Source organism: Capricornis sumatraensis, chromosome 13 (assembly GCF_032405125.1).
Source record: "Capricornis sumatraensis isolate serow.1 chromosome 13, serow.2, whole genome shotgun sequence".
In the NCBI taxonomy this organism is placed as follows: domain Eukaryota; kingdom Metazoa; phylum Chordata; class Mammalia; order Artiodactyla; family Bovidae; genus Capricornis; species Capricornis sumatraensis.
This window is the reverse complement of record NC_091081.1, coordinates 428,362-452,847: the sequence shown is the minus strand read 5'-3', so window position 1 is coordinate 452,847 and position 24,486 is coordinate 428,362.

The window sequence follows — 24,486 nt, the reverse complement described above, 5'->3', positions numbered from 1 at the left end:
ATTCCATGGTCGTACCACCATTCCAAGAGTCCCCCAGATGTCTCAATCCATTCCAGACGAAACTCTTTGCCCTGCACTGGCTCATCTTTCACGCCGAGGATCGAATCACACCACGGTGGCACGTGGGACAGCCCTGTGGGAAAGCCTCGAGGGAAAGCCTCGAGGGATAACCACAGATCTTTTAATCCACGCGAAAGCCTCGAGGGAAAACCACAGATCCTTTTATCCACGCGACGGGAAGCGTGACATTGTTGCTAGAGCCTGGAAGGAAAGCGCACGTGCATGCCCCCACTCGAGACGAGGCCTGACTCCCCTGGGGACACTCCAGAAGTACCCAAAGATCCATGTCAGCCCCTGAGAGTAATCCTCGGTTCCGGCCCTGACTCCACACAAGGATGTTGGCCCCGGTATCGACGGGAAAGGAATCCCGAGAGGCCCCCTAGCACCTCGCATGGGGACTGGCCTCTCCTGTGGCCACCAGGGCGGCTCCCTGAGGTCCCCGTCGTAACTCGAAAACACCTGCCTCAACTCGAGAAAATCCAGGAAGTTCTCCCTTCCAGGCGAGATGAGGCCTATTTCCGATGAGGCGTCTGGAGACTAATGACACCTAACCTCTGGAACTTCGAAAGGGTCTTTCACACCCTTTCTGCAACTCAAGAAGTTCACCGCCATACCCGTCTCCACTCGAGAGGAAGCACGATGGTCCCGCCCACATCCAGAAGAGCCCCGTTTCCCCCTCGGAGCTCGAGATGAGGGATCCTTTCCCTGCTTTCAGCGGGAAAGAATTCCCGGCGTTCCCGTCGCATCTCAAGAGGAGGCACTCTCAACAGGAAAGGCGAGAGGAACTCCATGGTCGTACCACCATTCCAAGAGTCCCCCAGATGTCTCAGTCCATTCCAGAGGAACCTCTTTGCCCTGCACTGGCTCATCTTTCACGCCGAGGATCGACTCACACCACGGTGGCACGTGGGACAGCCCTGTGGGAAAGCCTCGAGGGAAAGCCTCGAGGGAAAACCACAGATCCTTTGATCCACGCCACGGGAAGCGTGACATTGCTGCTACAGCCTGGAAGGAAAGCGCACGTGCATGCCCCCACTCGAGACGAGGCCTGACTCCCGTGGGGAGACTCCACAAGTACCCAAAGATCCATGTCAGCCCTTGAGAGGAATCCTCGGTTCCGGCCCTGACTCCACACAAGGTTTTTGGCCCCGGGATCGACGGGAGAGGAATCCTGAGAGGCCCCCTAGCAACTCGCATGGGGACTGGCCTCTCCTGAGGCCACCAGGGCGGGTCCCTGAGGTCCCCGTCGTAACTCGAGAACACCTGCTGCAACTCGAGAAAATCCAGGAAGTTCTCCCTTCCAGGCGAGATGAGGCCTATTTCCGATGAGGCGTCTGGAGACTAATGACACCTAACATCTGGAACTTCGAAAGGGTCTTTCACACCCTTGCTGCAACTCAAGAAGTTCACCGCCATACCCGTCTCAACTCGAGAGGAAGCACGATGGTCCCGCCCACATCCAGAGGAGCCCCGTTTCCCCCTCGGAGCTCGAGATGAGGGATCCTTTCCCTGCTTTCAACGGGAAAGAATTCCCGGCGTTCCCGTCGCATCTCAAGAGGAGGCACTCTCAACAGGAAAGGCGAGAGGAACTCCATGGTCGTACCACCATTCCAAGAGTCCCCCAGATGTCTCAGTCCATTCCAGAGGAACCTCTTTGCACTGCACTGGCTCATCTTTCACGCCGAGGATCGACTCACACCACGGTGGCACGTGGGACAGCCCTGTGGGAAAGCCTCGAGGAAAACCCACAGATCCTTTGATCCACGCGACGGGAAGCGTGACATTGCTGCTACAGCCTGGAAGGAAAGCGCACGTGCATGCCCCCACACGAGACGAGGCCTGACTCCCCTGGGGGAGACTCCAGAAGTACCTAAAGATCCATGTCAGGCCCTGAGAGGAATCCTCGGTTCCGGCCCTGACTGCACACAAGGTTTTTGTCCCCGGTATCGACGGGAGAGTAATCCCGAGAGGCCCCCTAACAAATCGCATGGGGACTGGGCTCTGATGAGGCCACCAAAGCGGGTCCCTGAGGTCCCCATCGTAACTCGAGAACACTTGCCGCATCTCGAGAAAATCCAGGAAGTTCTCCCTTCCAGGCGAGATGAGCCCTATTTCCGAGGAGGCGTCTGGAGACTAAAAACACGTAACCTCTGGAACTTCGAAAGGGTCTTTCACACCCTTGTTGCAACTCAAGAAGATCAGCACCATACCCGTCTCCACTCGAGAGGAAGCACGATGGTCCCGCCCACATCCAGAGGAGCCCCGTTTCCCCCTCGTATCTCGAGATGTGGGATCCTTTCCCTGCTTTCAACGGGAAAGAACTCCCAGCGTTCCCGTCGCATCTCAAGAAGAGGCACTCTCAACAGGAAAGGCGAGAGGAACTCCATGGTCGTACCACCATTCCAAGAGTCCCCCAGATGTCTCAATCCATTCCAGACGAACCTCTTTGCCCTGCACTGGCTCATCTTTCACGCCGAGGATCGAATCACACCACGATGGCACGTGGGACAGCCCTCTGGGAAAGCCTCGAGGGAAATCCTCGAGGGAAAACCACAGATCTTTTGATCCACGCGAAAGCCTCGAGGGAAAACCACAGATCCTTTTATCCACGCGACGGGAAGCGTGACATTGCTGTTACAGCGTGGAAGGAAAGCGCATGTGCATGCCCACACTCGAGACGAGGCCTGACTCCCCTGGGGACACTCCAGAAGTACCCAAAGATCCATGTCAGCCCCTGAGAGGAATCCTCGGTTCCGGCCCTGACTCCACACAAGGATTTTGGCCCCGGTATCGACAGGAAAGGAATCCCGAGAGGCCCCCTAGCACCTCGCATGGGGACTGGCCTCTACTGAGGCCACCAGGGCGGCTCCCTGAGGTTCCCGTCGTAACTCGAAAACACCTGCCTCAACTCGAGAAAATCCAGGAAGTTCTCCCTTCCAGGCGAGATGAGGCCTATTTCCGATGAGGCGTCTGGAGACTAATGACACCTAACCTCTGGAACTTCGAAAGGGTCTTTCACACCCTTGCTGCAACTCAAGAAGTTCACCGCCATACCCGTCTCTACTCGAGAGGAAGCACGATGGTCCCGCCCACATCCAGAAGAGCCCCGTTTCCCCCTCGGAGCTCGAGATGAGGGATCCTTTCCCTGCTTTCAAAGGGAAAGAATTCCCGGCGTTCCCGTCGCATCTCAAGAGGAGGCACTCTCAACAGGAAAGGCGAGAGGAACTCCATGGTCGTACCACCATTCCAAGAGTCCCCCAGATGTCTCAGTCCATTCCAGAGGAACCTCTTTGCCCTGCACTGGCTCATCCTTCACGCCGAGGATCGACTCACACCACGGTGGCACGTGGGACAGCCCTGTGGGAAAGCCTCGAGGGAAAGCCTCGAGGGAAAACCACAGATCCTTTGATCCACGCCACGGGAAGCGTGACATTGCTGCTACAGCCTGGAAGGAAAGCGCACGTGCATGCCCCCACTCGAGACGAGGCCTGACTCCCCTGGGGAGACTCCACAAGTACCCAAATATCCATGTCAGCCCTTGAGAGGAATCCTCGGTTCCGGCTCTGACTCCACACAAGGTTTTTTCGCCCCGGGATCGACGGGAGAGGAATCCTGAGAGGGCCCCTAGCAACTCGCATGGGGACTGGCCTCTCCTGAGGCCACCAGGGCGGGTCCCTGAGGTCCCCGTCGTAACTCGAGAACACCTGCCGCAACTTGAGAAAATCCAGGAAGTTCTCCCTTCCAGGCGAGATGAGGCCTATTTCAGATGAGGCGTCTGGAGACTAATGACACCTAACATCTGGAACTTCGAAAGGGTTTTTCACACCCTTGCTGCAACTCAAGAAGTTCACCGCCATACCCGTCTCAACTCGAGAGGAAGCACGATGGTCCCGCCCACATCCAGAGGAGCCCCGTTTCCCCCTCGGAGCTCGAGATGAGGGATCCTTTCCCTGCTTTCAACGGGAAAGAATTCCCGGCATTCCCGTCGCATCTCAAGAGGAGGCACTCTCAACAGGAAAGGCGAGAGGAACTCCATGGTCGTACCACCATTCCAAGAGTCCCCCAGATGTCTCAGTCCATTCCAGAGGAACCTCTTTGCCCTGCACTGGCTCATCTTTCACGCCGAGGATCGACTCACACCACGGTGGCACGTGGGACAGCCCTGTGGGAAAGCCTCGAGCGAAAGCCTCTAGGGAAAACCACAGATCCTTTGATCCACGCGACGGGAAGCGTGACATTGCTGCTCCAGCCTGGAAGGAAAGCGCACGTGCATGCCCCCACTCGAGACGAGGCCTGACTCCCCTGGGGAGACACCAGAAGTACCCAAAGATCCAAGTCATCCCCTGAGAGGAATCCTCGGTCCCGGCCCTGACTCCACACAAGGTTTTTGGCCCCGGTATCGACGGGAGAGGAATCCCGAGAGGCCCCCTAGCACCTCGCATGGGGACTGGCCTCTCCTGAGGCCACCAGGGCGGGACCCTGAGGTCCCCGTCGTAACTCGAGAACACCTGCCGCAACTCGAGAAAATCCAGGAAGTTCTCCCTTCCAGGCGAGATGTGGCCTATTTCTGATGAGGTGTCTGGAGACTAATGACACCTAACCTCTGGAACTTCAAAAGGGTCTTTCACACCCTTGCTGCAACTCAAGAAGTTCACCGCCATACCCGACTCCACTCGAGAGGAAGCACGATGGTCCCGCCCACATCCAGAGGAGCCCCGTTTCCCCCTCGGAGCTCGAGATGAGGGATCCTTTCCCTGCTTTCAACGGGAAAGAATTCCCGGCGTTCCCGTCGCATCTCAAGAGGAGGCACTCTCAACAGGAAATGCTAGAGGAACTCCATGGTCGTACCACCATTCCAAGAGTCCCCCAGATGTCTCAGTCCATTCCAGAGGAACCTCTTTGCACTTCACTGGCTCATCTTTCACGCCGAGGATCGACTCACACCACGGTGGCACGTGGGACAGCCCTGTGGGAAAGCCTCGAGGAAAACCCACAGATCCTTTGATCCACGCGACGGGAAGCGTGACATTGCTGCTACAGCCTGGAAGGAAAACGCACGTGCATGCCCCCACACTAGACGAGGCCTGACTCCCCTGGGGGAGACTCCAGAAGTACCGAAAGATCCATGTCAGGCCCTGAGAGGAATCCTCGGTTCCGGCCCTGACTGCACACAAGGTTTTTGTCCCCGGTATCGACGGGAGAGTAATCCCGAGAGGCCCCCTAACAAATCGCATGGAGACTGGGCTCTGATGAGGCCACCAAAGCGGGTCCCTGAGGTCCCCATCGTAACTCGAGAACACTTGCCGCATCTCGAGAAAATCCAGGAAGTTCTCCCTTCCAGGCGAGATGAGGCCTATTTCCGAGGAGGCGTCTGGAGACTAAAAACACGAAACCTCTGGAACTTCAAAAGGGTCTTTCACACCCTTGCTGCAACTCAAGAAGATCAGCACCATACCCGTCTCCACTCGAGAGGATTCACGATGGTCCCGCCCACATCCAGAGGAGCCCCGTTTCCCCCTCGTATCTCGAGATGAGGGATTCTTTCCCTGCTTTCAACGGGAAAGAACTCCCAGCGTTCCCGTCGCATCTCAAGAAGAGGCACTCTCAACAGGAAAGGCGAGAGGAATTCCATGGTCGTACCACCATTCCAAGAGTCCCCCAGATGTCTCAATCCATTCCAGACGAAACTCTTTGCCCTGCACTGGCTCATCTTTCACGCCGAGGATCGAATCACACCACGGTGGCACGTGGGACAGCCCTGTGGGAAAGCCTCGAGGGAAAGCCTCGAGGGATAACCACAGATCTTTTAATCCACGCGAAAGCCTCGAGGGAAAACCACAGATCCTTTTATCAACGCGACGGGAAGCGTGACATTGCTGCTACAGCCTGGAAGGAAAGCGCACGTGCATGCCCCCACTCGAGACGAGGCCTGACTCCCCTGGGGACACTCCAGAAGTACCCAAAGATCCATGTCAGCCCCTGAGAGGAATCCTCGGTTCCGGCCCTGACTCCACACAAGGATTTTGGCCCCGGTATCGACGGGAGAGGAATCCCGAGAGGCCCCCTAGCACCTCGCATGGGGACTGGCCTCTCCTGAGGCCACCAGGGCGGGTCCCTGAGGTCCCCGTCGTAACTCGAAAACACCTGCCTCAACTCGAGAAAATCCAGGAAGTTCTCCCTTCCAGGCGAGATGAGGCCTATTTCCGATGAGGCGTCTGGAGACTAATGACACCTAACCTCTGGAACTTCGAAAGGGTCTTTCACACCCTTTCTGCAACTCAAGAAGTTCACCGCCATACCCGTCTCCACTCGAGAGGAAGCACGATGGTCCCGCCCACATCCAGAAGAGCCCCGTTTCCCCCTCGGAGCTCGAGATGAGGGATCCTTTCCCTGCTTTCAGCGGGAAAGAATTCCCGGCGTTCCCGTCGCATCTCAAGAGGAGGCACTCTCAACAGGAAAGGCGAGAGGAACTCCATGGTCGTACCACCATTCCAAGAGTCCCCCAGATGTCTCAGTCCATTCCAGAGGAACCTCTTTGCCCTGCACTGGCTCATCTTTCACGCCGAGGATCGACTCACACCACGGTGGCACGTGGGACAGCCCTGTGGGAAAGCCTCGAGGGAAAGCCTCGAGGGAAAACCACAGATCCTTTGATCCACGCCACGGGAAGCGTGACATTGCTGCTACAGCCTGGAAGGAAAGCGCACGTGCATGCCCCCACTCGAGACGAGGCCTGACTCCCCTGGGGAGACTCCACAAGTACCCAAAGATCCATGTCAGCCCTTGAGAGGAATCCTCGGTTCCGGCTCTGACTCCACACAAGGTTTTTGGCCCCGGGATCGACGGGAGAGGAATCCTGAGAGGCCCCCTAGCAACTCGCATGGGGACTGGCCTCTCCTGAGGCCACCAGGGCGGGTCCCTGAGGTCCCCGTCGTAACTCGAGAACACCTGCTGCAACTCGAGAAAATCCAGGAAGTTCTCCCTTCCAGGCGAGATGAGGCCTATTTCCGATGAGGCGTCTGGAGACTAATGACACCTAACATCTGGAACTTCGAAAGGGTCTTTCACACCCTTGCTGCAACTCAAGAAGTTCACCGCCATACCCGTCTCAACTCGAGAGGAAGCACGATGGTCCCGCCCACATCCAGAGGAGCCCCGTTTCCCCCTCGGAGCTCGAGATGAGGGATCCTTTCCCTGCTTTCAACGGGAAAGAATTCCCGGCATTCCCGTCGCATCTCAAGAGGAGGCACTCTCAACAGGAAAGGCGAGAGGAACTCCATGGTCGTACCACCATTCCAAGAGTCCCCCAGATGTCTCAGTCCATTCCAGAGGAACCTCTTTGCCCTGCACTGGCTCATCTTTCACGCCGAGGATCGACTCACACCACGGTGGCACGTGGGACAGCCCTGTGGGAAAGCCTCGAGCGAAAGCCTCTAGGGAAAACCACAGATCCTTTGATCCACGCGACGGGAAGCGTGACATTGCTGCTCCAGCCTGGAAGGAAAGCGCACGTGCACGCCCCCACTCGAGACGAGGCCTGACTCCCCTGGGGAGACACCAGAAGTACCCAAAGATCCAAGTCAGCCCCTGAGAGGAATCCTCGGTCCAGGCCCTGACTCCACACAAGGTGTTTGGCCCCGGTATCGACGGGAGAGGAATCCCGAGAGGCCCCCTAGCACCTCGCATGGGGACTGGCCTCTCCTGAGGCCACCAGGGTGGGACCCTGAGGTCCCCGTCGTAACTCGAGAACACCTGCCGCAACTCGAGAAAATCCAGGAAGTTCTCCCTTCCAGGCGAGATGAGGCCTATTTCCGATGAGGCGTCTGGAGACTAATGACACCTAACCTCTGGAACTTCGAAAGGGTCTTTCACACCCTTGCTGCAACTCAAGAAGTTCACCGCCATACCCGTCTCAACTCGAGAGGAAGCACGATGGTCCCGCCCACATCCAGAAGAGCCCCGTTTCCCCCTCGGAGCTCGAGATGAGGGATCCTTTCCCTGCTTTCAAAGGGAAAGAATTCCCGGCGTTCCCGTCGCATCTCAAGAGGAGGTACACTCAACAGGAAAGGCGAGAGGAACTCCATGGTCGTACCACCATTCCAAGAGTCCCCCAGATGTCTCAGTCCATTCCAGAGAAACCTCTTTGCCCAGCACTGGCTCATCTTTCACGCCGAGGATCGACTCACACCACGGTGGCACGTGGGACAGCCCTGTGGGAAAGCCTCGAGGGAAAGCCTCGAGGGAAAACCACAGATCCTTTGATCCACGCCACGGGAAGCGTGACATTGCTGCTACAGCCTGGAAGGAAAGCGCACGTGCATGCCCCCACACGAGACGAGGCCTGACTCCCCTGGGTAGACTCCACAAGTACCCAAAGATCCATGTCAGCCCTTGAGAGGAATCCTCGGTTCAGGCCCTGACTCCACACAAGGTTTTTGGCCCCGGTATCGACGGGAGAGGAATCCCGAGAGGACCCCTAGCAACTCGCATGGGGACTGGCCTCTCCTGAGGCCACCAGGGCGGGTCCCTGAGGTCCCCGTCGTAACTGGAGAACACCTGCCGCAACTCGAAAAAATCCAGGAAGTTCTCCCTTCCAGGCGAGATGAGGCCTATTTCCGATGAGGCGTCTGGAGACTAATGACACCTAACCTCTGGAACTTCGAAAGGGTCTTTCACACCCTTGCTGCAACTCAAGAAGTTCACCGCCATACCCGTCTCCACTCGAGAGGAAGCACGATGGTCCCGCCCACATCCAGAGGAGCCCCGTTTCCCCCTCGGAGCTCGAGATGAGGGATCCTTTCCCTGCTTTCAACGGGAAAGAATTCCCGACGTTCCCGTCGCATCTCAAGAGGAGGCACTCTCAACAGGAAAGGCGAGAGGAACTCCATGGTCGTACCACCATTCCAAGAGTCCCCCAGATGTCTCAGTCCATTCCAGAGGAACCTCTTTGCACTGCACTGGCTCATCTTTCACGCCGAGGATCGAGTCACACCACGGTGGCACGTGGGACAGCCCTGTGGGAAAGCCTCGAGGGAAAGCCTCGAGGGAAAACCACAGATCCTTTGATCCACGCCACGGGAAGCGTGACATTGCTGCTACAGCCTGGAAGGAAAGCGCACGTGCATGCCCCCACTCGAGACGAGGCCTGACTCCCCTGGGGAGACTCCACAAGTACCCAAAGATCCATGTCAGCCCTTGAGAGGAATCCTCGGTTCAGGCCCTGACTCCACACAAGGTTTTTGGCCCCGGTATCGACAGGAGAGGAATCCCGAGAGGACCCCTAGCAACTCGCATGGGGACTGGCCTCTCCTGAGGCCACCAGGGCGGGTCCCTGAGGTCCCCGTCGTAACTGGAGAACACCTGCCGCAACTCGAAAAAATCCAGGAAGTTCTCCCTTCCAGGCGAGATGAGGCCTATTTCCGATGAGGCGTCTGGAGACTAATGACACCTAACCTCTGGAACTTAGAAAGGGTCTTTCACACCCTTGCTGCAACTCAAGAAGTTCACCGCCATACCCGTCTCCACTCGAGTGGAAGCACGATGGTCCCGCCCACATCCAGAGGAGCCCCGTTTCCCCCTCGGAGCTCGAGATGAGGGATCCTTTCCCTGCTTTCAACGGGAAAGAATTCCCGACGTTCCCGTCGCATCTCAAGAGGAGGCACTCTCAACAGGAAAGGCGAGAGGAACTCCATGGTCGTACCACCATTCCAAGAGTCCCCCAGATGTCTCAGTCCATTCCAGAGGAACCTCTTTGCACTGCACTGGCTCATCTTTCACGCCGAGGATCGACTCACACCACGGTGGCACGTGGGACAGCCCTGTGGGAAAGCCTCGAGGGAAAGCCTCGAGGGAAAACCACAGATCCTTTGATCCACGCCTCGGGAAGCGTGACATTGCTGATACAGCCTGGAAGGAAAGCGCACGTGCTTGCCCCCACTCGAGACGAGGCCTGACTCACCTGGGGAGACTCCACAAGTACCCAAAGATCCATGTCAGCCCCTGAGAGGTATCCTCGGTTCCGGCCCTGATTCCACACAAGGTTTTTGGCCCCGGTATCGACGGGAGAGGAATCCCGAGAGGCCCCCTAGCACCTCGCATGGGGACTGGCCTCTCCTGAGGCCACCAGGGCGGGTCCCTGAGGTCCCCTTCGTAACTCGAGAACACCTGCCGCAACTCGAGAAAATCCAGGAAGTTCTCCCTTCCAGGCGAGATGTGGCCTATTTCCGATGAGGTGTCTGGAGACTAATGACACCTAACCTCTGGAACTTCAAAAGGGTCTTTCACACCCTTGCTGCAACTCAAGAAGTTCACCGCCATACCCGACTCCACTCGAGAGGAAGCACGATGGTTCCGCCCACATCCAGAGGAGCCCCGTTTCCCCCTCGGAGCTCGAGATGAGGGATCCTTTCCCTGCTTTCAACGGGAAAGAATTCCCGGCCTTCCCGTCGCATCTCAAGAGAAGGCACTCTCTACAGGAAATGCGAGAGGAACTCCATGGTCGTACCACCATTCCAAGAGTCCCCCAGATGTCTCAGTCCATTCCAGAGGAACCTCTTTGCCCTTCACTGGCTCATCTTTCACGCCGAGGATCGACTCACACCACGGTGGCACGTGGGACAGCCCTGTGGGAAAGCCTCGAGGAAAACCCACAGATCCTTTGATCCACGCGACGGGAAGCGTGACATTGCTGCTACAGCCTGGAAGGAAAGCGCACGTGCATGCCCCCACACGAGACGAGGCCTGACTCCCCTGGGGGAGACTCCAGAAGTACCGAAAGATCCATGTCAGGCCCTGAGAGGAATCCTCGGTTCCGGCCCTGACTGCACACAAGGTTTTTGTCCCCGGTATCGACGGGAGAGTAATCCCGAGAGGCCCCCTAACAAATCGCATGGAGACTGGGCTCTGATGAGGCCACCAAAGCGGGTCCCTGAGGTCCCCATCGTAACTCGAGAACACTTGCCGCATCTCGAGAAAATCCAGGAAGTTCTCCCTTCCAGGCGAGATGAGGCCTATTTCCGAGGAGGCGTCTGGAGACTAAAAACACGAAACCTCTGGAACTTCAAAAGGGTCTTTCACACCCTTGCTGCAACTCAAGAAGATCAGCACCATACCCGTCTCCACTCGAGAGGATTCACGATGGTCCCACCCACATCCAGAGGAGCCCCGTTTCCCCCTCGTATCTCGAGATGAGGGATTCTTTCCCTGCTTTCAACGGGAAAGAACTCCCAGCGTTCCCGTCGCATTTCAAGAAGAGGCACTCTCAACAGGAAAGGCGAGAGGAATTCCATGGTCGTACCACCATTCCAAGAGTCCCCCAGATGTCTCAATCCATTCCAGACGAACCTCTTTGCCCTGCACTGGCTCATCTTTCACGCCGAGGATCGAATCACACCACGGTGGCACGTGGGACAGCCCTGTGGGAAAGCCTCGAGGGAAAGCCTCGAGGGATAACCACAGATCTTTTAATCCACGCGAAAGCCTCGAGGGAAAACCACAGATCCTTTTATCAACGCGACGGGAAGCGTGACATTGCTGCTACAGCCTGGAAGGAAAGCGCACGTGCATGCCCCCACTCGAGACGAGGCCTGACTCCCCTGGGGACACTCCAGAAGTACCCAAAGATCCATGTCAGCCCCTGAGAGGAATCCTCGGTTCCGGCCCTGACTCCACACAAGGATTTTGGCCCCGGTATCGACGGGAGAGGAATCCCGAGAGGCCCCCTAGCACCTCGCATGGGGACTGGCCTCTCCTGAGGCCACCAGGGCGGGTCCCTGAGGTCCCCGTCGTAACTCGAAAACACCTGCCTCAACTCGAGAAAATCCAGGAAGTTCTCCCTTCCAGGCGAGATGAGGCCTATTTCCGATGAGGCGTCTGGAGACTAATGACACCTAACCTCTGGAACTTCGAAAGGGTCTTTCACACTTGCTGCAACTCAAGAAGTTCACCGCCATACCCGTCTCCACTCGAGAGGAAGCACGATGGTCCCGCCCACATCCAGAAGATCCCCGTTTCCCCCTCGGAGCTCGAGATGAGGGATCCTTTCCCTGCTTTCAGCGGGAAAGAATTCCCGGCGTTCCCGTCGCATCTCAAGAGGAGGCACTCTCAACAGGAAAGGCGAGAGGAACTCCATCGTCGTACCACCATTCCAAGAGTCCCCCAGATGTCTCAGTCCATTCCAGAGGAACCTCTTTGCCCTGCACTGGCTCATCTTTCACGCCGAGGATCGACTCACACCACGGTGGCACGTGGGACAGCCCTGTGAGAAAGCCTCGAGGGAAAGCCTCGAGGGAAAACCACAGATCCTTTGATCCACGCCACGGGAAGCGTGACATTGCTGCTACAGCCTGGAAGGAAAGCGCACGTGCATGCCCCCACTCGAGACGAGGCCTGACTCCCCTGGGGAGACTCCAGAAGTACCCAAAGATCCATGTCAGCCCCTGAGAGGAATCCTCTGTTCCGGCCCTGACTCCACACAAGGTTTTTGGCCCCGGTATCGACGGGAGAGGAATCCCGAGAGGCCCCCTAGAACCTCGCATGGGGTCTGGCCTCTCCTGAGCCCACCAGGGCGGCTCCCTGAGGTCCCCGTCGTAACTCGAGAACACCTGCCTCAACTCGAGAAAATCCAGGAAGTTCTCCCTTCCAGGCGAGATGAGGCCTATTTCCGATGAGGCGTCTGGAGACTAATGACACCTAACCTCTGGAACTTCGAAAGGGTCTTTCACACCCTTGCTGCAACTCAAGAAGTTCACCGCCATACCCGTCTCAACTCGAGAGGAAGCACGATGGTCCCGCCCACATCCAGAAGAGCCCCGTTTCCCCCTCGGAGCTCGAGATGAGGGATCCTTTCCCTGCTTTCAAAGGGAAAGAATTCCCGGCATTCCCGTCGCATCTCAAGAGGAGGCACTCTCAACAGGAAAGGCGAGAGGAACTCCTTGGTCGTACCACCATTCCAAGAGTCCCCCAGATGTCTCAGTCCATTCCAGAGGAACCTCTTTGCCCTGCACTGGCTCATCTTTCACGCCGAGGATCGACTCACACCACGGTGGCACGTGGGACAGCCCTGTGGGAAAGCCTCGAGGGAAAGCCTCGAGGGAAAACCACAGATCCTTTGATCCACGCGGCGGGAAGCGTGACATTGCTGCTACAGCCTGGAAGGAAAGCGCACGTGCATGCCCCCACTCGAGACGAGGCCTGACTTCCCTGGGGAGACTCCACAAGTACCCAAAGATCCATGTCAGCCCTTGAGAGGAATCCTCGGTTCAGGCCCTGACTCCACACAAGGTTTTTGGCCCCGGGATCGACGGGAGAGGAATCCCGAGAGGACCCCTAGCAACTCGCATGGGGACTGGCCTCTCTTGAGGCCACCAGGGCGGGTCCCTGAGGTCCCCGTCGTAACTGGAGAACACCTGCCCCAACTCGAAAAAATCCAGGAAGTTCTCCCTTCCAGGCGAGATGAGGCCTATTTCGGATGAGGCGTCTGGAGACTAATGAAACCTAACCTCTGGAACTTCGAAAGGGTCTTTCTCACCCTTGCTGCAACGCAAGAAGTTCACCGCCATACCCGTCTCCACTCGAGAGGAAGCACGATGGTCCCGCCCACATCCAGAGGAGCCCCGTTTCCCCCTCGGAGCTCGAGATGAGGGATTCTTTCCCTGCTTTCAACGGGAAAGAATTCCCGACGTTCCCGTCGCATCTCAAGAGGAGGCACTCTCAACAGGAAAGGCGAGAGGAACTCCATGGTCGTACCACCATTCCAAGAGTCCCCCAGATGTCTCAGTCCATTCCAGAGGAACCTCTTTGCCCTGCACTGGCTCATCTTTCACGCCGAGGATCGACTCACACCACGGTGGCACGTGGGACAGCCCTGTGAGAAAGCCTCGAGGGAAAGCCTCGAGGGAAAACCACAGATCCTTTGATCCACGCCACGGGAAGCGTGACATTGCTGCTACAGCCTGGAAGGAAAGCGCACGTGCATGCCCCCACTCGAGACGAGGCCTGACTCCCCTGGGGAGACACCAGAAGTACCCAAAGATCCATGTCAGCCCCTGAGAGGAATCCTCGGTCCCGGCCCTGACTCCACACAAGGTTTTTGGCCCCGGTATCGACGGGAGAGGAATCCCGAGAGGTCCCCTAGCACCTCGCATGGGGACTGGCCTCTCCTGAGGCCACCAGGGCGGGTCCCTGAGGTGCCCGTCGTAACTCGAGAACACCTGCCGCAACTCGAGAAAATCCAGGAAGTTCTCCCTTCCAGGCGAGATGTGGCCTATTTCTGATGAGGTGTCTGGAGACTAATGACACCTAACCTCTGGAACTTCGAAAGGGTCTTTCACACCCTTGCTGCAACTCAAGAAGTTCACCGCCATACCCGACTCCACTCGAGAGGAAGCACGATGGTCCCACCCACATCCAGAGGAGCCCCGTTTCCCCCTCGGAGCTCGAGATGAGGGATCCTTTCCATGCTTTCAACGGGAAAGAATACCCGGCGTTCCCGTCGCATCTCAAGAGGAGGCACTCTCAACAGGAAAGGCGAGAGGAACTCCATGGTCGTACCACCATTCCAAGAGTCCCCCAGATGTCTCAGTCCATTCCAGAGGAACCTCTTTGCCCTGCACTGGCTCATCTTTCACGCCGAGGATCGACTCACACCACGGTGGCACGTGGGACAGCCCTGTGGGAAAGCCTCGAGGGAAAGCCTCGAGGGAAAACCACAGATCTTTTGATCCACGCGAAAGCCTCGAGGGAAAACCACAGATCCTTTTATCCACGCGACGGGTAGCGTTACATTGCTGCTACAGCCTGGAAGGAAAGCGCACGTGCATGCCCCCACTCGAGACGAGGCCTGACTCCCCTGGGGAGACTCCAGAAGTACCCAAAGATCCATGTCAGCCCCTGAGAGGAATCCTCTGTTCCGGCCCTGACTCCACACACGGTTTTTGGCCCCGGTATCGACGGGAGAGGAATCCCGAGAGGCCCCCTAGAACCTCGCATGGGGTCTGGCCTCTCCTGAGCCCACCAGGGCGGCTCCCTGAGGTCCCCGTCGTAACTCGAGAACACCTGCCTCAACTCGAGAAAATCCAGGAAGTTCTCCCTTCCAGGCGAGATGAGGCCTATTTCCGATGAGGCGTCTGGAGACTAATGACACCTAACCTCTGGAACTTCGAAAGGGTCTTTCACACCCTTGCTGCAACTCAAGAAGTTCACCGCCATACCCGTCTCAACTCGAGAGGAAGCACGATGGTCCCGCCCACATCCAGAAGAGCCCCGTTTCCCCCTCGGAGCTCGAGATGAGGGATCCTTTCCCTGCTTTCAAAGGGAAAGAATTCCCGGCATTCCCGTCGCATCTCAAGAGGAGGCACTCTCAACAGGAAAGGCGAGAGGAACTCCTTGGTCGTACCACCATTCCAAGAGTCCCCCAGATGTCTCAGTCCATTCCAGAGGAACCTCTTTGCCCTGCACTGGCTCATCTTTCACGCCGAGGATCGACTCACACCACGGTGGCACGTGGGACAGCCCTGTGGGAAAGCCTCGAGGGAAAGCCTCGAGGGAAAACCACAGATCCTTTGATCCACGCGGCGGGAAGCGTGACATTGCTGCTACAGCCTGGAAGGAAAGCGCACGTGCATGCCCCCACTCGAGACGAGGCCTGACTCCCCTGGGGAGACTCCAGAAGTACCCAAAGATCCATGTCAGCCCCTGAGAGGAATCCTCGGTTCCGGCCCTGACTCCACACAAGGTTTTTGGCCCCGGTATCGACGGGAGAGGAATCCCGAGAGGACCCCTAGCAACTTGCATGGGGACTGGCCTCTCCTGAGGCCACCAGGGCGGGTCCCTGAGGTCCCCGTCGTAACTCGAGAACACCTGCCGCAACTCGAGGAAATCCAGGAAGTTCTCCCTTCCAGGCGAGATGAGGCCTATTTCCGGTGAGGCGTCTGGAGACTAATGACACCTAACCTCTGGAACTTCGAAAGGGTCTTTCACACCCTTGCTGCAACTCAAGAAGTTCACCGCCATACCCGTCTCCACTCGAGAGGAAGCACGATGGTCCCGCCCACATCCAGAGGAGCCCCGTTTAACCCTCGGATCTCGAGATGAGGGATCGTTTCCCTGCTTTCAACGGGAAAGAATTCCCGGCGTTCCCGTCGCATCTCAAGAGGAGGCACTCTCAACAGGAAAGGCGAGAGGAACTCCATGGTCGTACCACCATTCCAAGAGTCCCCCAGATGTCTCAGTCCATTCCAGAGGAACCTCTTTGCACTGCACTGGCTCATCTTTCACGCCGAGGATCGACTCACACCACGGTGGCACGTGGGACAGCCCTGTGGGAAAGCCTCGAGGGAAAGCCTCGAGGGAAAACCACAGATCTTTTGATCCACGCGAAAGCCTCGAGGGAAAACCACAGATCCTTTTATCCACGCGCCGGGAAGCGTGACATTACTGCTACAGCCTGGAAGGAAAGCGCACGTGCATGCTCCCACTCGAGACGAGGCCTGACTCCCCTGGGGACACTCCAGAAGTACCCAAAGATCCATGTCAGCCCCTGAGAGGAATCCTCGGTTCCGGCCCTGACTCCACACAAGGTTTTTGGCCCCGGTATCGACGGGAGAGGAATCCCGAGAGGCCCCCTAGCACCTCGCATGGGGACTGGCCTCTCCTGAGGCCACCAGGGCGGCTCCATGAGGTCCCCGTCGTAACTCGAGAACACCTGCCGCAACTCGAGAAAATCCAGGAAGTTCTCCCTTCCAGGCGAGATGAGGCCTATTTCCGATGAGGCGTCTGGAGACTAATGACACCTAACCTCTGGAACTTAGAAAGGGTCTTTAACACCCTTGCTGCAACTCAAGAAGTTCACCGCCATACCCGTCTCAACTCGAGAGGAAGCACGATGGTCCCGCCCACATCCAGAAGAGCCCCGTTTCCCCCTCGGAGCTCGAGATGAGGGATCCTTTCCCTGCTTTCAAAGGGAAAGAATTCCCGGCATTCCCGTCGCATCTCAAGAGGAGGCACTCTCAACAGGAAAGGCGAGAGGAACTCCATGGTCGTACCACCATTCCAAGAGTCCCCCAGATGTCTCAGTCCATTCCAGAGGAACCTCTTTGCCCTGCACTGGCTCATCTTTCACGCCGAGGATCGACTCACACCACGGTGGCACGTGGGACAGCCCTGTGAGAAAGCCTCGAGGGAAAGCCTCGAGGGAAAACCACAGATGCTTTGATCCACGCCACGGGAAGCGTGACATTGCTGCTACAGCCTGGAAGGAAAGCGCACGTGCATGCCCCCACTCGAGACGAGGCCTGACTCCCCTGGGGAGACACCAGAAGTACCCAAAGATCCATGTCAGCCCCTGAGAGGAATCCTCGGTCCCGGCCCTGACTCCACACAAGGTTTTTGGCCCCGGTATCGACGGGAGAGGAATCACGAGAGGTCCCCTAGCACCTCGCATGGGGACTGGCCTCTCCTGAGGCCACCAGGGCGGGTCCCTGAGGTGCCCGTCGTAACTCGAGAACACCTGCCGCAACTCGAGAATATCCAGGAAGTTCTCCCTTCCAGGCGAGATGTGGCCTATTTCCGATGAGGTGTCTGGAGACTAATGACACATAAACTCTGGAACTTCGAAAGGGTCTTTCACACCCTTGCTGCAACTCAAGAAGTTCACCGCCATACCCGACTCCACTCGAGAGGAACCACGATGGTCCCACCCACATCCAGAGGAGCCCCGTTTCCCCCTCGGAGCTCGAGATGAGGGATCCTTTCCCTGCTTTCAACGGGAAAGAATACCCGGCGTTCCCGTCGCATCTCAAGAGGAGGCACTCTCAACAGGAAAGGCGAGAGGAACTCCATGGTCGTACCACCATTCCAAGAGTCCCCCAGATGTCTCAGTCCATTCCAGAGGAACCTCTTTGCCCTGCACTGGCTCATCTTTCACGCCGAGGATCGACTCACACCACGGTGGCACGTGGGACAGCCCTGTAGGAAAGCCTCGAGGGAAAGCCTTGAGGGAAAACCACAGATCTTTTGATCCACGCGAAAGCCTCGAGGGAAAACCACAGATCCTTTTATCCACGCGACGGGAAGCGTGACATTACTGCTACAGCCTGGAAGGAAAGCGCACGTGCATGCCCCCACTCGAGACGAGGCCTGACTCCCCTGGGGACACTCCAGAAGTAACCAAAAATCCATGTCAGCCCCTGAGAGGAATCCTCGGTTCCGGCCCTGACTCCACACAAGGTTTTTGGCCCCGGTATCGACGGGAGATTAATCCCGAGAGGCCCCCTAGCACCTCGCATGGGGACTGGCCTCTCCTGAGGCCACCAGGGCGGCTCCATGAGGTCCCCGTCTTAACTCGAGAACACCTGCCTCAACTCGAGAAAATCCAGGAAGTTCTCCCTTCCAGGCGAGATGAGGCCTATTTCCGATGAGGCGTCTGGAGACTAATGACACCTAACCTCTGGAACTTCGAAAGGGTCTTTCACACCCTTGCTGCAACTCAAGAAGTTCACCGCCATACCCGTCTCAACTCGAGAGGAAGCACGATGGTCCCGCCCACATCCAGAAGAGCCCCGTTTCCCCCTCGGAGGTCGAGATGAGGGATCTTTTCCCTGCTTTCAAAGGGAAAGAATTCCCGGCATTCCCGTCGCATCTCAAGAGGAGGCACTCTCAACAGGAAAGGCGAGAGGAACTCCTTGGTCGTACCACCATTCCAAGAGTCCCCCAGATGTCTCAGTCTATTCCAGAGGACCCTCTTTGCCCTGCACTGGCTCATCTTTCACGCCGAGGATCGACTCACACCACGGTGGCACGTGGGACAGCCCTGTGGGAAAGCCTCGAGGGAAAGCCTCGAGGGAAAACCACAGATCCTTTGATCCACGCGGCGGGAAGCGTGACATTGCTGCTACAGCCAGGAAGGAAAGCGCACGTGCATGCCCCCACTCGAGACGAGGCCTGACTCCCCTGGGGAGACTCCAGAAGTACCCAAAGATCCATGTAAGCCCCTGAGAGGAATCCTCGGTTCCGGCCCTGACTCCACACAAGGTTTTTGGCCCCGGTATCGACGGGAGAGGAATCCCGAGAGGACCCCTAGCAACTCGCATGGGGACTGGCCTCTCCTGAGGCCACCAGGGCGGGTCCCTGAGGTGCCCGTCGTAACTCGAGAACACCTGCCGCAACTCGAGAAAATCCAGGAAGTTCTCTCTTCCAGGCGAGATGAGGCCTATTTCCGATGAGGTGTCTGGAGACTAATGACACCTAACCTCTGGAACTTCGAAAGGGTCTTTCACACCCTTGCTGCAACTCAAGAAGTTCACCGCCATACCCGTCTCCACTCGAGAGGAAGCACGATGGTCCCGCCCACATCCAGAGGAGCCCCGTTTCCCCCTCGGAGCTCGAGATGAGGGATCCTTTCCCTGCTTTCAGCGGGAAAGAATTCCCGGCGTTCCCGTCGCATCTCAAGAGGAGGCACTCTCAACAGGAAAGGCGAGAGGAACTCCATGGTCGTACCACCATTCCAAGAGTCCCCCAGATATCTCAGTCCATTCCAGAGGAACCTCTTTGCCCTGCACTGGCTCATCTTTCACGCCGAAGATCGACTCACACTACGGTGGCACGTGGAACAGCCCTGTGGGAAAGCCTCGAGGGAAAGCCTCGAGGGAAAACCACAGATCCTTTGATCCACGCGACGGGAAGCGTGACATTGCTGCTACAGCCTGGCAGGAAAGCGCACGTGCATGCCCCCACTCGAGACGAGGCCTGACTCCCCTGGGGAGACTCCAGAAGTACCTAAAGATCCATGTCAGCCCCTGAGAGGAATCCTCGGTTCCGGCCCTGACTCCACACAAGGTTTCTGGCCCCGGTATCGACGGGAGAGGAATCCCGAGAGGCCCCCTAGCACCTCGCATGGGGACTGGCCTCTCCTGAGGCCACCAGGGCGGCTCCCTGAGGTCCCCGTTGTAACTCGAAAACACCTGCCGCAACTTGAGAAAATCCAGGAAGTTCTCCCTTCCAGGCGAGATGAGGCCTATTTCCGATGAGGCGTCTGGAGACTAACGACACCTAACCTCTGGAACTTCGAACGGGTCTTTCACACCCTTGCTGCAACTCAAGAATTTCACCGCCATACCCGTCTCCACTCGAGAGGAAGCACGATGGTCCCGCCCACATCCAGAGGAGCCCCGTTTCCCCCTCGGAGCTCGAGATGAGGGATCCTTTCCCTGCTTTCATCGGGAAAGAATTCCCGGCGTTCCCGTCGCATATCAAGAGGAGGCACTCTCAACAGGAAAGGCGAGAGGAACTCCATGGTCGTACCACCATTCCAAGAGTCCCGCAGATGTCTCAGTCCATTCCAGAGGAAACTGTTTGCCCTGCACTGGCTCATCTTTCACGCCGAGGATCGACTCACACCACGGTGGCACGTGGGACAGACCTGTGGGAAAGCCAAGAGGGAAAGCCTCGAGGGAATACCACAGGTCCTTTGATCCACGCGACGGGAAGCGTGACATTGCTGCTACAGCCTGGAAGGAAAGCGCACGTGAATGCCCCCACTCGAGACGAGGCCTGACTCCCCTGGGGAGACTCCAGAATTACCCAAAGATCCATGTCAGCCCCTGAGAGGAATCCTCGGTTCCGGCCCTGACTCCACACAAGGTTTTTGGCCCCGGTATCGGCGGGAGAGGAATCCCGCGAGGCCCCCTAGCAACTCGCATGGGGACTGGCCTCTCCTGAGGCCACCAGGGCGGGTCCCTGAGGTCCCCGTCGTAACTCGAGAACACCTGCCGCAACTCTAGAAAGTCCAGGAAGTTCTCCCTTCCAGGCGAGATGAGGCCTATTTCCGATGAGGCGTCTGGAGACTAATGACACCTAACCTCTGGAACTTCGAAAGGGTCTTTCACACCCTTGCTGCAACTCAAGAAGTTCACCGCCATACCCGTCTCCACTCGAGAGGAAGCACGATGGTCCCGCCCACATCCAGAGGAGCCCCGTTTCCCCCTCGGAGCTCGAGATGAGGGATCCTTTCCCTGCTTTCAACGGGAAAGAATTCCCGGCGTTCCCGTCGCATCTCAAGAGGAGGCACTCTCAAAGGAAAGGCGAGAGGAACTCCATGGTCGTACCACCATTCCAAGAGTTCCCCAGATTTCTCAGTCCATTCCAGAGGAACCTCTTTGCCCTGCACAGGCTCATCTTTCACGCCGAGGATCGACTCACACCACGGTGGCACGTGGGACAGCCCTGTGGCAAAGCCTCGAGGGAAAGCCTCGAGGGAAAACCACAGATCCTTTGATCCACGCGACGGGAAGCGTGACATTGCTGCTACAGCCTGGAAGGAAAGCGCACGTGCATGCCCCCACTCGAGACGAGGCCTGACTCCCCTGGGGAGACTCCAGAAGTACCCAAAGATCCATGTCAGCCCCTGAGAGGAATCCTCGGTTCCGGCCCTGACTCCACACAAGGTTTTTGGCCCCGGTATCGACGGGAGAGGAATCCCGAGAGGCCCCCTAGCACCTCGCATGGGGACTGGCCTCTCCTGAGGCCACCAGGGCGGCTCCCTGAGGTCCCCGTCGTAACTCGAGAACACCTGCCGCAACTTGAGAAAATCCAGGAAGTTCTCCCTTCCAGGCGAGATGAGGCCTATTTCCGATGAGGCGTCTGGAGACTAACGACACCTAACCTCTGGAACTTCGAACGGGTCTTTCACACCCTTGCTGCAACTCAAGAAGTTCACCGCCATACCCGTCTCCACTCGAGAGGAAGCACGATGGTCCCGCCCACATCCAGAGGAGCCCCGTTTCCCCCTCGGAGCTCGAGATGAGGGATCCTTTCCCTGCTTTCAACGGGAAAGAATTCCCGGCGTTCCCGTCGCATCTCAAGAGGAGGCACTCTCAACAGGAAAGGCGAGAGGAACTCCATGGTCGTACCACCATTCCAAGAGTCCCCCAGATGTCTCAGTCCATTCCAGAGGAACCTCTTTGCCCTGCACTGGCTCATCTTTCACGCCGAGGATCGACTCACACCACGTGGCACGTGGGACAGACTGGTGGGAAAGCCTCGAGGGAAAGCCTCGAGGGAATACCACAGATCCTTTGATCCACGCGACGGGAAGCGTGACATTGCTGCTACAGCCTGGAAGGAAAGCGCACGTGAATGCCCCCACTCGAGACGAGGCCTGACTCCCCTGGGGAGACTCCAGAAGTACCCAAAGATCCATGTCAGCCCCTGAGAGGAATGCTCGGTTCCGGCCCTGACTCCACACAAGGTTTTTGGCCCCGGTATCGGCGGGAGAGGAATCCCGCGAGGCCCCCTAGCAACTCGCATGGGGACTGGCCTCTCCTGAGGCCACCAGGGCGGGTCCCTGACGTCCCCGTCGTAACTCGAGAACACCTGCCACAACTCTAGAAAGTCCAGGAAGTTCTCCCTTCCAGGCGAGATGAGGCCTATTTCCGATGAGGCGTCTGGAGACTAATGACACCTAACCTCTGGAACTTCGAAAGGGTCTTTCACACCCTTGCTGCAACTCAAGAAGTTCACCGCCATACCCGTCTCCACTCGAGAGGAAGGACGATGGTCCCTCCCACATCCAGAGGAGCCCCGTTTCCCCCTCGGAGCTCGAGATGAGGGATCCTTTCCCTGCTTTCAACGGGAAAGAATTCCCGGCCTTCCCGACGCATCTCAAGAGGAGGCACTCTCAAAGGAAAGGCGAGAGGAACTCCATGGTCGTACCACCATTCCAAGAGTTCCCCAGATTTCTCAGTCCATTCCAGAGGAACCTCTTTGCCCTGCACTGGCTCATCTTTCACGCCGAGGATCGACTCACACCACGGTGGCACGTGGGACAGCCCTGTGGCAAAGCCTCGAGGGAAAGCCTCGAGGGAAAACCACAGATCCTTTGATCCACGCGACGGGAAGCGTGACATTGCTGCTACAGCCTGGAAGGAAAGCGCACGTGCATGCCCCCACTCGAGACGAGGCCTGACTCCCCTGGGGAGACTCCAGAAGTACCCAAAGATCCATGTCAGCCCCTGAGAGGAATCCTCGGTTCCGGCCCTGAATCCACACAAGGTTTTTGGCCCCGGTATCGACGGGAGAGGAATCCCGAGAGGCCCCCTAGCACCTCGCATGGGGACTGGCCTCTCCTGAGGCCACCAGGGCGGCTCCCTGAGGTCCCCGTCGTAACTCGAGAACTCCTGCCGCAACTTGAGAAAATACAGGAAGTTCTCCCTTCCAGGCGAGATGAGGCCTATTTCCGATGAGGCGTCTTGAGACTAACGACACCTAACCTCTGGAACTTCGAAAGGGTCTTTCACACCCTTGCTGCAACTCAAGAAGTTCACCGCCATACCCGTCTCCACTCGAGAGGAAGCACGATGGTCCCGCCCACATCCAGAGGAGCCCCGTTTCCCCCTCGGAGCACGAGATGAGGGATCCTTTCCCTGCTTTCATCGGGAAAGAATTCCCGGCATTCCCGTCGCATATCAAGAGGAGGCACTCTCAACAGGAAAGGCGAGAGGAACTCCATGGTCGTACCACCATTCCAAGAGTCCCCCAGATGTCTCAGTCCATTCCAGAGGAACTTCTTTGCCCTGCACTGGCTCATCTTTCACGCCGAGGATCGACTCACACCACGTGGCACGTGGGACAGACCTGTGGGAAAGCCTCGAGGGAAAGCCTCGAGGGAATACCACAGATCCTTTGATCCACGCGACGGGAAGCGTGACATTGCTGCTACAGCCTGGAAGGAAAGCGCACGTGAATGCCCCCACTCGAGACGAGGCCTGACTCCCCTGGGGAGACTCCAGAATTACCCAAAGATCCATGTCAGCCCCTGAGAGGAATGCTCGGTTCCGGCCCTGACTCCACACAAGGTTTTTGGCCCCGGTATCGGCGGGAGAGGAATCCCGCGAGGCCCCCTAGCAACTCGCATGGGGACTGGCCTCTCCTGAGGCCACCAGGGCGGCTCCCTGAGGTCCCCGTCGTAACTCGAGAACACCTGCCGCAACTCTAGAAAATCCAGGTAGTTCTCCCTTCCAGGCGAGATGAGGCCTATTTCCGATGAGGCGTCTGGAGACTAATGACACCTAACCTCTGGAACTTCGAAAGGGTCTTTCACACCCTTGCTGCAACTCAAGAAGTTCACCGCCATACCCGTCTCCACTCGAGAGGAAGCACGATGGTCCCGCCCACATCCAGAGGAGCCCCGTTTCCCCCTCGGAGCTCGAGATGAGGGATCCTTTCCCTGCTTTCAACGGGAAAGAATTCCCGGCGTTCCCGTCGCATCTCAAGAGGAGGCACTCTCAACAGGAAAGGCGAGAGGAACTCCATGGTCGTACCACCATTCCAAGAGTCCCCCAGATGTCTCAGTCCATTCCAGAGGAACCTCTTTGCCCTGCACTGGCTCATCTTTCACGCCGAGGATTGACTCACACCACGGTGGCACGTGGG